Raw genomic sequence first — 11,429 nt, 5'->3', positions numbered from 1 at the left:
TAATGTAAGTGGCTGTTGTTCGGGACGAACAATACTAAGGAAGGGGCAGTGTTACGACAGCGGTAGTCACGTGATGCTGGTAACACATCATGATATTCTGGAAGGATTGGGGAACATCACGAATAATTCAGTATGTGCTAAGCGCCCTCTATTTCTGTATATAAGTGTGCTGGATAATGTGAGATAAATTAATGGGAATTGAATTGCAGACAGAGATAGAGATGGACAATTGAGTCAAGCACGTGAATTGTTCGTTGTGAATCATAGCGTTTGTTTAAGTTATAGCATGACTGTGGAAATTAAGTGTATTGCAAAGTTGTATTGAGAAAGAATAAACTAGTTTTATTTAAGAGAGAACTTGTATTGCTAAAGTTTCTTCAGAAAGAATTTTTACGGATAATTAACAAACGAACAGAGACGTAGCAGAAGGGTCTTTCTTCTGCACTTCCTTCAGCTTTTATGAACCCATATTCAGGATGTCACTTTTCAAGACTTTAAGAGGTGTGATATCTTGCTTGCTCTTCTTCCCTTGAGCTCTTGTGGTGACTGCAGTTGCTTCACCAGTCTTCTTTTTGTATTTCCTCGAAATTCTTACTACTTGGTATGTTTCCAATCACCAAGTCATATATTGGTGCTTTCATACACATGGCCTCAAGGTCTCCCATATAGTATGGAGTACTCTCACTGTCCCATCAATTAGCACACATGGGTGTACTTTGCCTGTCATCTTGTTATCAGATACTAGACTAGTTCTCACTGCTGCACTACTGCACCCAGTGTCTCATAGAACTTTCACCTTCTTGTCCCTAACATATCCTTCACCTACTGCCATATTGTACTTTACAGGAACCTCTCGATATCTGTAACATTCTTTGATCACTATTGGCACTGTTAATCCATTTGCTAACTTCAGCTGACCAATTGTCGTGCACTGATCAAACATGACAATGACACTTTCTTCTTGTGCTGAATCTGAAGTATTTTCTTGGTTATGTTTCATCTGGCAGTAGAATTCATGGTGACAGTCACTTTTTTTCTTGTTTCTTGCCAGCACCATCTTTGAGGTAGCTCCAGCTGCTTTATGTTGAAATTTCTGCTGTTGCTTGTTGGTGTTGATATTGCACTTCTTTATAATGTTCCCTATTTTATAACAAATATACATCTATCTCTCATTTGTCATTTAACCTTCTGTCATCTTTGGTAGACTCCTGCTTCTGGTCAACCACCACTGGTTTCGACATTATCTGGATATTCTTGGATTTGCCAGTTATACTCCCTCCATGGACTTCCATATAGTGTTTTGCCAGCTTTATCATCTGGTTCACGTCTTTTGGTGTTCTCTCTGTAAGGAACAGTAATATTTCAGTTGATCACGTGCTCATGAACTGTTCACATATTAGCAAGTCTGTTAGTCTCAAAACTATTTTCACACCTGGCCATGTCAGTCCATCTGGTGAAGTACAGCGTAGACCTGCCATAAACGAAATACAGTTTCTCCAGTGTCAGGTTTGCCTTCTCTGAGCTTCTGATGAAAACATTTCTTCTGTAAGTTCATATTGTTTTAACAAGGCTACTTTTAATTTGTCATAGTCCATGGCATCTTCTGACGTCATGCCTGCATATACTCGTAGGCCTTTTTCCTCTGAGAAGTTGGCTGAGACAATTCTGACTTTGGGCAAATCTTTCATTCTCTCCAGGAAAGCACCCATGTAATCTTTCTGTTCATCAAATTTGGGCAGCTTGGGTTAGCTAGTCCTGACCCCATTGTTATTCTGGCCTTCATACTTCTGTTGGATGAGCTTGGCAGTCTCAAATTGTGCTCTTATTCTCTCTATTTCCAGTCTCTCCTCTCTGTCTCATTTTCTTCTTTCACAATTTGTGCTTATATTATTTCTCTCTCTATTTCCAGTCTTTCCGTTCTTTCATTTTCTTCACTTTCCTTTTCTTCATTTAACCTTCCTTCCTTCCTCTCTTCTCTGTTTATGCTCTTCTCTCTTTACTTTTTGTTGTTCTTTAATAAACTCTGGTAGTTCACTATCTTTTAACTCAAGACGCTTACCTTTTTCTATTTATTTATCCAAATCTGTTGACATGGTTATATAGCATGATTGTAATTTCTATACTATTTTTGCCACCACTACAATTGTGCTTATATAGGCCAACTTATTCCCACTGTCGTTCACGTCTTCTTTCACCGCCGTTTACCACTGTATAATCTTGGCTGGCTCGCAAAATGTCAGGCTTTTAACTTTAAAGTTTATGTATGTAGGTTGAAATTCTTTTACCTCAAGCGCTTTCAAAAGGAGGGCTGGAAGGAGAAGTATCCAACTTTTGGATTATATGATATCGTATCTTTGATCTTCCTTAGACTAACATATATCATGCATTTTTCTAGTTAAAATACGATAAGTAATTACCTTTCATGCTAGCTTGGTAATTATGTAATACTAATAGTTCTACTTAAAGAACTAAACCAGTCTCCTATAGTGTACGCTTAAACTAAAGTGTGTTATATCTATACTTATACAAGAACTTTGAGAGGATGAGATTTTCCTTGGCTGATAAAGAGGTGGAATTGTCCATAATTACTGTTATCGTGTGACCATAAGCAGATCTAATGTTGTTTCTCAACATAAGCAGTACGTTTTCAAATTACAACTTTACCAACAGAAATGTAAAAAGTGCCAAAATTAGCTACATGCCTTGAACTCTTATTTATAATGAAAGAGTATAAAAATATGAAAGTAAAACACACCTAACCAATTTAATTTTAAGCACCTAAAGGCATATATATTATAAAACATCAATGGATTGATTCTCTGTTATCAACCTACTAAAGCAGATGGGAGTTGATAGATATTGTTCAGAACAACAGTTCTTTGTTGATTAATGTGGGAATAAATGACGTGTATATTTTTAACATGTAAAATAAAGTCAGTAAAAACAATACTGATAGCATTAGCTGTGGAATGTTCCCCAAAAAATATGAAAAGAATGAAAGGGAAGATCAATTCAAATTGGCTTACTAAGAACACAATGGATAAAATCAGGTTTAACTTTAAATATCATCAGAGAAGAAACTTAAATTGATAAATATCCTAAATCACATCAATATCAATTCATAGATATTAAGCAAAAAGCATGAGAGATAAAAAATAGATAAAGCACCCGACCAAACAATGCTTTTCACAGTTTTAAAGAAAATCAAAGATCAGATTTGTGAACCTCTCTCTCTCTCTCTCCATCTATATAATTTCTGTAGGCTAAAATTGATAGGCAGAAGGCTGAGGAATGGAGACTTGCTCGTATTAGTTCTGTTTTCAAAGGAGGTCATAAGTGTTGAAAAGGAGATTAAAGACCAGGTAGTCTAACATCTATAGTAGAGAAGATTCTGGAAAGTGATAAAAGAAGCTTGCAAGATAATAAAAATAGTGATTGATAGTGTCATGAAAAACAGTGGATTCACCAAAGGGGTAATTTTGCCTTATCAATTTGTTAACCTTATTTTTTGGAAAATGTTCCTTGCTATCTGGATGATGGAGAGAGTTTGGACTTGTTGTACCTGGATGAAATAGAAGGATTTTGATAGCATGTCATATATAAAGTTAGCTAAGAAAATCATACTGATAAGGGTTATGGAAAGGTGACTGGATGAAAGACAGCTAAATTTGGTATTAATTGAGTCCAGTCACACTGAACATTTGGTACTACTACTAGTGGCATGTTCAGGGGCCAATGATTGGGCTTTTTCGTTTTTTGTTTACCCTAATGACATCAGTGTGACTAAGTTAGTAAAGTTTGACCATGACATTAATTGAATATTCCTAGCAGTATTGGGGATCTTGAAGTAATTCAGAATCATTTGGATTGAGATGTAATTTGAAAAAATAATGGCAAATTACCTTTAATAATATATGCAAGGAAATTTCCTGGAGTTATCATGATTTGAAGCACATTTAATATAAATTGAAGCCTACTTAATAAATTTACTGAAAATGTATTAGGACATAGTGGTCAGTTTCTGTTAATAAAGCTAATATAATTTTAGGGTGTAATAATAGACATATTGATACAAGCCAGAAGAGAAAATTTTCTCCTATACCAATATAAAAGGCTTGTAAAAAATAGTTCTATAGATGTGGGGGGATAAGTTAGCAAATTAGATAGAAGAGTGGCTGGATGGAAGAAAGCAGAGGGTTTATTACAAATGGAGTTCAGTCAAACTGGGTAAATGTCACAAGTGGGGTACCTCAGAGCTCAGTGTTAGGACCTTTGTTCTTTTTAATTTGCATCAATGTCACAGCAGTCAACCCACTGCCTCTGCCTGTTGAGAAACTCAACAGGAAGTCAGATTTTAATGTTTTTTAAAAGTTTGGAAAGGCATTTTTATATGCATCAAGTCCCTGAGAATAAATAGGTGGAAATTGCAACTTCTTGTTTGAGGAGAGGGCCACTTAAAGAAACAAAGAAATGAAGGACAGTAGTCGGGAAACAAGAACAGGGATCAAAGAAGGAGGTTTTGAATCCTGTGAAAGTAAAAGCCTCCATTAACTTTTTAACAACAATGAAAATGGAGCTGCTATGCCTAAGACTAATAATTAATGGTATGAAGGTAATAAGTTGAATTGACACTGGGTCAAATTATTCAGTAATAAATGGAAATATATGGCAACAAATCAAGAGAATTTATCCAACTCTTCATTTAAAAACTTGGAGTAAAGGTAACACGTGTCTTGCAGATGGAATGATTAATTGTCAACTGCTAGGATATTTTGGGTAACAAATAGCATTTTGGACCAATGTTTTGTTGTCATTATAGGTTTGACTGTCTCCTGTTTTATTGTATTAGACTTCATTCAGCAAAATGAAGCAACCCTAAACTTCTTTACAAATGTTCTTCAATTAAATGTGCCATCTGTTAGGCATGACTCTGAGGCTGAAAATATACTGGTTGAAGAAGTACAATTTTCATATTTAAAGAGTGACTGTGAACAATTAAAACAATTTGAGTCAAAATATGCCAATATTTTTAACAATAAACCTGGCCTCACGGATTTGTCTGAACATAGTAATGTAACCATGACGGAAAAGCCAATGTTTAGTAAACCTTATCGTTATTCTCCTACTAAATTACAAGTGCTACATGATCAAGTGGATGAAATGCTTCGTGATGCATTAATTGAACCCTCCACTTCTTCTTGGCCTTCTCCAGTAGTTATTTTCAAGAAGAAGATCAATTATTTTGGGTTCTGTTTAGACTACAGTCTCAGAATCTGACCATTATCTATTGCCTCATATAAGTGATATTTTGAATGCTTTTTCATTTCAAACTTTGCTACAGTTGCCGAACCTTTATATGAGTTAGGAAGGAATCATATCAGGTGGAGAAGGACTCCATAGTGTGAGGATGCATTCCAGAAACTAAAGCAGGCTTTATGTGAATCTCCTGTTTTGCAACTTCCAAGAAAAGGTGAACACAATTTTATGCATAATGATGCTTCAAATGTTAGATTAGGAGCAATTCTGCGTCAGAAAGGTGTCACAACATTTTCCAGTAGAACAGTGAACTCTGTAGAAAGAAACTATACTGCTATAAAATTAGAATGTCTAGTCATAGTCTGGACTGTAAAAAAAATGTAAGATATGCATAGATGGAGTAGAATTTAACAGTTATAACGACCACGCTGCCTTGAAATGGTTACAGACAGCTCCAGATTTAACTGGTAGACTGATGAGTTGCTTATTAAAATTGCAGGACTTAACATTTGAAATACTTTACACATACAAAAAAGATAACCAGTTACCTCATGCCCTATCTAGACATCCTATTGATCTGCCAGAAAAAACTCCAGAATTGGATGTTGGTAAGCTATGACCTAATCTTTTTGCCACTGTCTGTGTTAAAACTAGAGAACAGAACTTCCTTCCTTGGTACCGACTGATGAAATACCCAGCATCACCTGAAACCATAGATGGACAAACAGCAGAATTACAAGATGTCATACAGAAGACAAATCCAACCAACATTGAAAAGGCTCAGAAGTGACAGCAACAAGCCTACAATTATAAGAGATGCCCAGACATGTTTAAAGTAGGTGATTTAGTATTATTAAGGACACATCCTTTATTTTCTGCACTAAATAATTTTATTGCAAAATTTGCTCCGAGGTGAAATGGAGTTTGAAGTTACAAAGTGTGTTACTCCATTAGTGTATGAATTAAAAGATCCTAGATTAGATGCAGTTATAGGACAATTTCATATTTCTAATATAAAAAGATATATATATATATATTTACCTAGTGCAAATTCCCATGACACCAAAGAAGATGGTAATCATCCTAGGCAGTTGTAGCAAAATGAAAATGTTGATTACAGAAGACTCTAAGGTTGTTTCCCCCACAAGACAAAGGACTTTTTCTGGTGTGTCCACTTCTCATTCTTCAGTGGATCCTGCTGATGACTTACCTCTGTCTCCTCCTCAAAGGACAATGCAGCCATATTGCATAGTTGATTATCGTAGTTAGCTGGTTTTCGAACTCTTAAATTTCTGGTAAGCCAGAGCTGTAAGCTAGAAAAGATCAAGCTGAAGCTTCGAAAAGATGAATTGTATTTTACTTGTGAGGTATCTGTACTTAAACTGTAAATGATTTATGATGTCAGTATAGGGGGGGGGGGGGAGTAATGATATGAAATTGGGATATTATATATAAAATGATTAATATCATCACTTCGATTTTCTAATGTAGCAAAAGATTTTGTAAATTTATGACCACATGAAATGTACTCTTGTGGCCTAATGAAGTGAATGAATAGCTTGCCATAACCTTCGTAAATTGCGTCACAAGGTAGTTAGTGAATGGTATAGATACTGCTGTTTGTCACTCAATATTGTTATTAACATAGAAAAGTGTTGTTTTTTTAATTAAGTTTTTTCTTCTTCTGGTCTTTTTTCCTGATTCCATTAACTGAAATAATTAATAGTAATATTTATGTTTTATTGTTCATTAACATTAGTATAAAATTCTAGCCAAGGATATGTTTATTAACAGTGTTTTTGGTAAGTAATAAATTTTCTTCTAAGTGTTGTTACAGTTTAACAAATTTTTTTTTGTTGAACCATCATTGTAGTCATGTGTTATTTTTAAACCCTTACAGTATATAGACCTAATCAGAGTCAGATCTAATTTTAAAACAGCTGTTCTTCCATCATGGACTTGTATAAAACATCCTCTCATTGAACAACTACAGTACAGATGTGGTATTAATTCTCTTAACTGGGAAGGGTGCCAAAAGTTAGTGAACAAGTTGCGACATTACATACTTAATTGTGATATCAGTACAGATGTGGTCTTAATTCTCTTAACTGGGAAGGGGTGCCAAAAGTTAGTGAACAAGTTGTGACATTACATACTTCATTGTGATATCAGTACAAATGTGGTCTTAATTCTCTTAACTGGGAAGGGGGCCAAAAGTTGCGACATTGGTCCTGGTGCACTATAATTTGTTGATGCAGCTGCACTGGTCTCTGACATTGTTTGCTATGGTTTTGGCATCGGTGTTCAGTCTGTGTTTTACAGCATGATTGTTTGTCAGCTCACCCATGTTAGGTTGCAGCAGGTTCTCTTCCATGAGAGGATTTCTCAGAGCCATTCCTAGTAGGTCCTGTTATTTATTATCTCCTAATAAGATGTCTTTCATTATAGTAAGGTCAGGCTCAAATCTCTTCTCTAGAAGATGAAAGTAAAAATATCCACAGCTTCTGTAAAACAGTTCATGTAAAGATACTGTACTCAAACCCTTAACTCCCCCAACTCCATGCAGTCATGAATACAACCATCACAAATATATGTGAACTTCCTTCACCATTATTTGACTGCTAAGGCAGAGCCCCAAGTCTTTTAGGTAAGGTAGGTAAGAAATGCAGAATACCTTACATTTTCTCCTGAAATTGATATTAATTCATAGGCAATATTATAACATACTTTTTATGTTGACCACATGAATATGATTCTGAACCTATTTGTGAAATCAGGCATGATCTGACTTCTTTATTTTGATTATGTTGTAATTGTATCAGAAAGGAAATTAGTGTAGTGAACACGGTTTAACTAACCTTCACAGTTAAGATTTGTCACTGCTTGTAAAGTAGATGATTTGTTAACACAAAATTTGTATGAAATAACTAACTTGTTCAGAAACAATATCATGTAACAGTCACAAAGTTTGAAAGTAATTTAATCTAATAAGTCAAACATATTTCTAAATAAAAATTCCTTGTAAACTGTTGATAATATTTCAATTCTTTATGACAGAACAAGTAAAACTGATTTAATTTTATAAAATCAAAATCTGTCAGTGCTCCAGGTGCCATGATTGCAAAATGTTCCTTCATCAACATAAATAAAAACAATGGACTCATTATGATTTTTACTTTGCTGTGCAAATAATACCACATGGCTCATTCTTACTTTTAATACTTGTACATTTTTCTGAAGTTCTGATACGAAACATACTAAATACGGTCAAGGTCATACACAAGCTCAACTATAAGTGTTATTTGCTATACCAGGAAATAGTTACGAAAGCTATTTACTGATTCATGGGATAGGTGTAATGAAACTGCTCTACGACTGTCATGTGGAGCAGAGATTCTTCAATTTTCATCACTTCTCTTGAAAAGCAGAATAACATTAGCCATCTTCCAATCCTCTGGCATGTGGCCACTATTCAATCCTTAACCGTAAGGGTAATAGCTGCTACATTGTGGTTTTCAGTTGTTGGTTTATCAGTCTTCAGACAGTAAGGGTCACAATGTAGCAGCTATTGTTTTCTTGCCACTTATCAATATCTAGGAAATGACTTTTCTGTTCATTTTTGCTCTCTCGATCACATATTCTTTCTCTCCAATGTAAATTCATCTTGGTCTCAGAAAGTACTTTCCCATAATCACGGTTTGTAAACTTTACAGTAACTCTAGAATCAAATACAAAAATAATCACATCAAAAACAAATCCTAGTTGATGGTACCAAAATGCGACTTTATGACTTACTCTGTGGTTACTATTCATTAAGCTATTCATTGCATTCATTAAGCTTTATGAAAATTTATTTCATCTCTGAAACATCCATTTACTAAAATTTATTGACTTTAACATATAGATGCATAGATGATCTAATTAATTTGAGTAGTCAGAATAGTGGTAATGGTAGCTCTAATAAGTTAGAGATAGAAAACAATAGTGAAATTTCTTAAATAGGTTTAGATATAAAAATAATTGTTTTGTTACTGTAGGTATATTTTAATAAATCATAAAAATATATAAATTTTCATTACTTATTGGTAACATTCTTTTATGATGTTATAATTTCACAGTTACTTAAAACTGTAGAATTTGTAACAAACTAGAATATATTGTATTTTCCTTATGTGCTATTAGTTTATTCAAAACTCCAGGATGGGAAGCGCACCCTAGGAGGGCAGAAGAAAAGATACAAGGATTCACTGAAAGCTGAGTTGAAGGCATTTGCCATAAACACCAACAACTGGGTGAGGACTGCGCAGGACAGAGCAACATAGCGAACAGCTGTTCATAATGGTGCCAAATCCTGTGAAGCCAACAGAATGATGGCCGCTGAACGCCGTCGCCAGACTAGGAAAGCAAGAGCCGACAGATCTCCAAGCTCAGCCACCATTCCTTGTCCACACCGCCAAAGAAATTCCGTGCACCAATTGGCCTGAACAGTCACCTTCGTACCCACCGAAATCAACCCCAAACCCAGTCCCACCCCCTGAATGAGTAGATGGTCTTCATCATTTCTTGATGGACGAACAACAACAATATTCAAAACTTGTAATTATTTATACAACATGGTCAAAAAAGTTCGAAATTAAGACATTAATGAAACTTTTTATTACATTGTAAAGAGTAAATTTCATGAAAACTGAGACTTGCGGCATTCAAGAGCTATAATTTAGCTAACTAAAGCATCCATCCTGCAAGCAGAGCTGTGACATTAAATTTCATACAGTCTCAATTTTTACTTCATCATAAAAAATATTCCTAATTTCACTTGTAAAGCTAAACCACTTGAAATCACATTTTGCCAATAAGTAAATTTTAAGCTTTACAAGCTAGTTAGCATGTCTCAAGAATCCTACCAAATGCTGTCTATAATATCAAATAAAGTGAAAATTGTAACTTGTGACAAACAACATGCATTATCTGGAGCATTTAATTTTGTCTTTTCTTAGCTTTAATTTCTTTTAGAAAAGTTTCTAGATGGTTGGTGTAGTTACTCAGAACTGATTATATGTGTGAGCATACTGACTGTGCAAGAGGTTGGATGATTTACTATACAATTAGATTGATGAATTCCTGTTTTCCTCTCTCTGTTTAGTGGTTAGGGTGCTCGACTCACAATCTGAGGGTCGCGGGTTCGAATCCCCATCTCACCAAACATGCTCGCCTTTTCAGTCCTGGGGGCATTATAATGTGACGGTCAGTCCCACTATTTGTTGGTAAAAGAGTAGCTCAAGAGTTGATGGTTGGGGGGGGGTGATGACTAGCTGCCTTCCCTCTAGTCTTACACTGCTAAATTAGGGATGGCTAGCACAGATAGCCATTGTGTGACTTTGCACAAAATTCAAAAACAAATAAACAGAACATATCTATATACAGGTAGATGTCATTATGGTGTTAGTTCAAGTGTTTGACGGCTGGATTAACAGCTTGACAACATAGATTTTTCTATGTCACTTCGGTGTTCTATTTTCCTCTTTCCGTAGGGGCGACTATCATCTCACAACTTACTACAGAAAGAGAGTTTTCAATAAGGGATATTTTGAACTTCAGAACTTGGATATAATCTTAATTTTAAATGTTAATTTTATTTGACATGTAAAATTTGAAAGTAGTGATTAAATTTGAGATATGGGATACTCCTGCTTCTTTATAGGTTCTACATTTAGAAATGTCTTTTATACTAGTATACATTTTACTATCCTACTCTGTATTTTGTATCTATCTTTCTATATTTTAAATGTTCAAGTTTTAGCCAAGTTTCTTCAGATTATAAAATCCTCTAAGGTAGAGATGTGCTGTTGTAGTAAGCTCTTTTTCCTTCAGATGTTAAATGAAATGTTATTGTTTTTTTATCTACATTTATATATATACACACGTGCTTTTACACACACACACATACTTACACACACACACGTACTTATACAGAAGAAGAAAATGCAAATACTTGAAACCCTTTTCCATGAAAAAATAAACTGTTAAAGAACATGAAATTGTTTTTCTTCATAAACTGTTAAAGAACATGACATTGTTTTTCTTCATAAACTGTTAAAGAACATGACATTGTTTTTCTTCATAAACTGTTAAAGAACATGATATTGTTATTCTTCATAAATTGTTTGAGTTAA

The 11,429-nt window shown here is 34.7% G+C and overlaps 1 protein-coding gene across 5 annotated transcripts in view; it reads left to right on the top strand.

The window, feature by feature from the left end:
* Positions 1 to 1,966: 1,966 nt before the first annotated feature.
* LOC106465348 (tyrosine-protein kinase receptor Tie-1-like) overlaps positions 1,967 to 11,429 on the top strand; it is a 112,546-nt gene continuing 103,083 nt past the window's right edge. For 2 of the 5 annotated variants that reach the window (XM_022393214.1, XM_022393215.1), the window contains exons 1-3: positions 4,195 to 6,091; positions 6,302 to 6,551; positions 9,439 to 9,852. The gene's annotated coding sequence lies outside the window, so the exon portion shown is untranslated. Of the gene's footprint in view, positions 3,474 to 4,194; positions 6,092 to 6,301; positions 6,552 to 9,438; positions 9,853 to 11,429 lie in introns of those variants that run through there. The other 3 variants (XM_022393218.1, XM_022393216.1, XM_022393217.1) reach the window with 3 other exon arrangements.

Source organism: Limulus polyphemus, unplaced genomic scaffold (assembly GCF_000517525.1).
Source record: "Limulus polyphemus unplaced genomic scaffold, Limulus_polyphemus-2.1.2 Scaffold1917, whole genome shotgun sequence".
NCBI classification, from domain to species: Eukaryota; Metazoa; Arthropoda; class Merostomata; order Xiphosura; family Limulidae; genus Limulus; species Limulus polyphemus.
The sequence above is the reverse complement of the archived record's forward strand: the minus strand, read 5'-3'. Positions and strand labels throughout refer to the sequence as shown.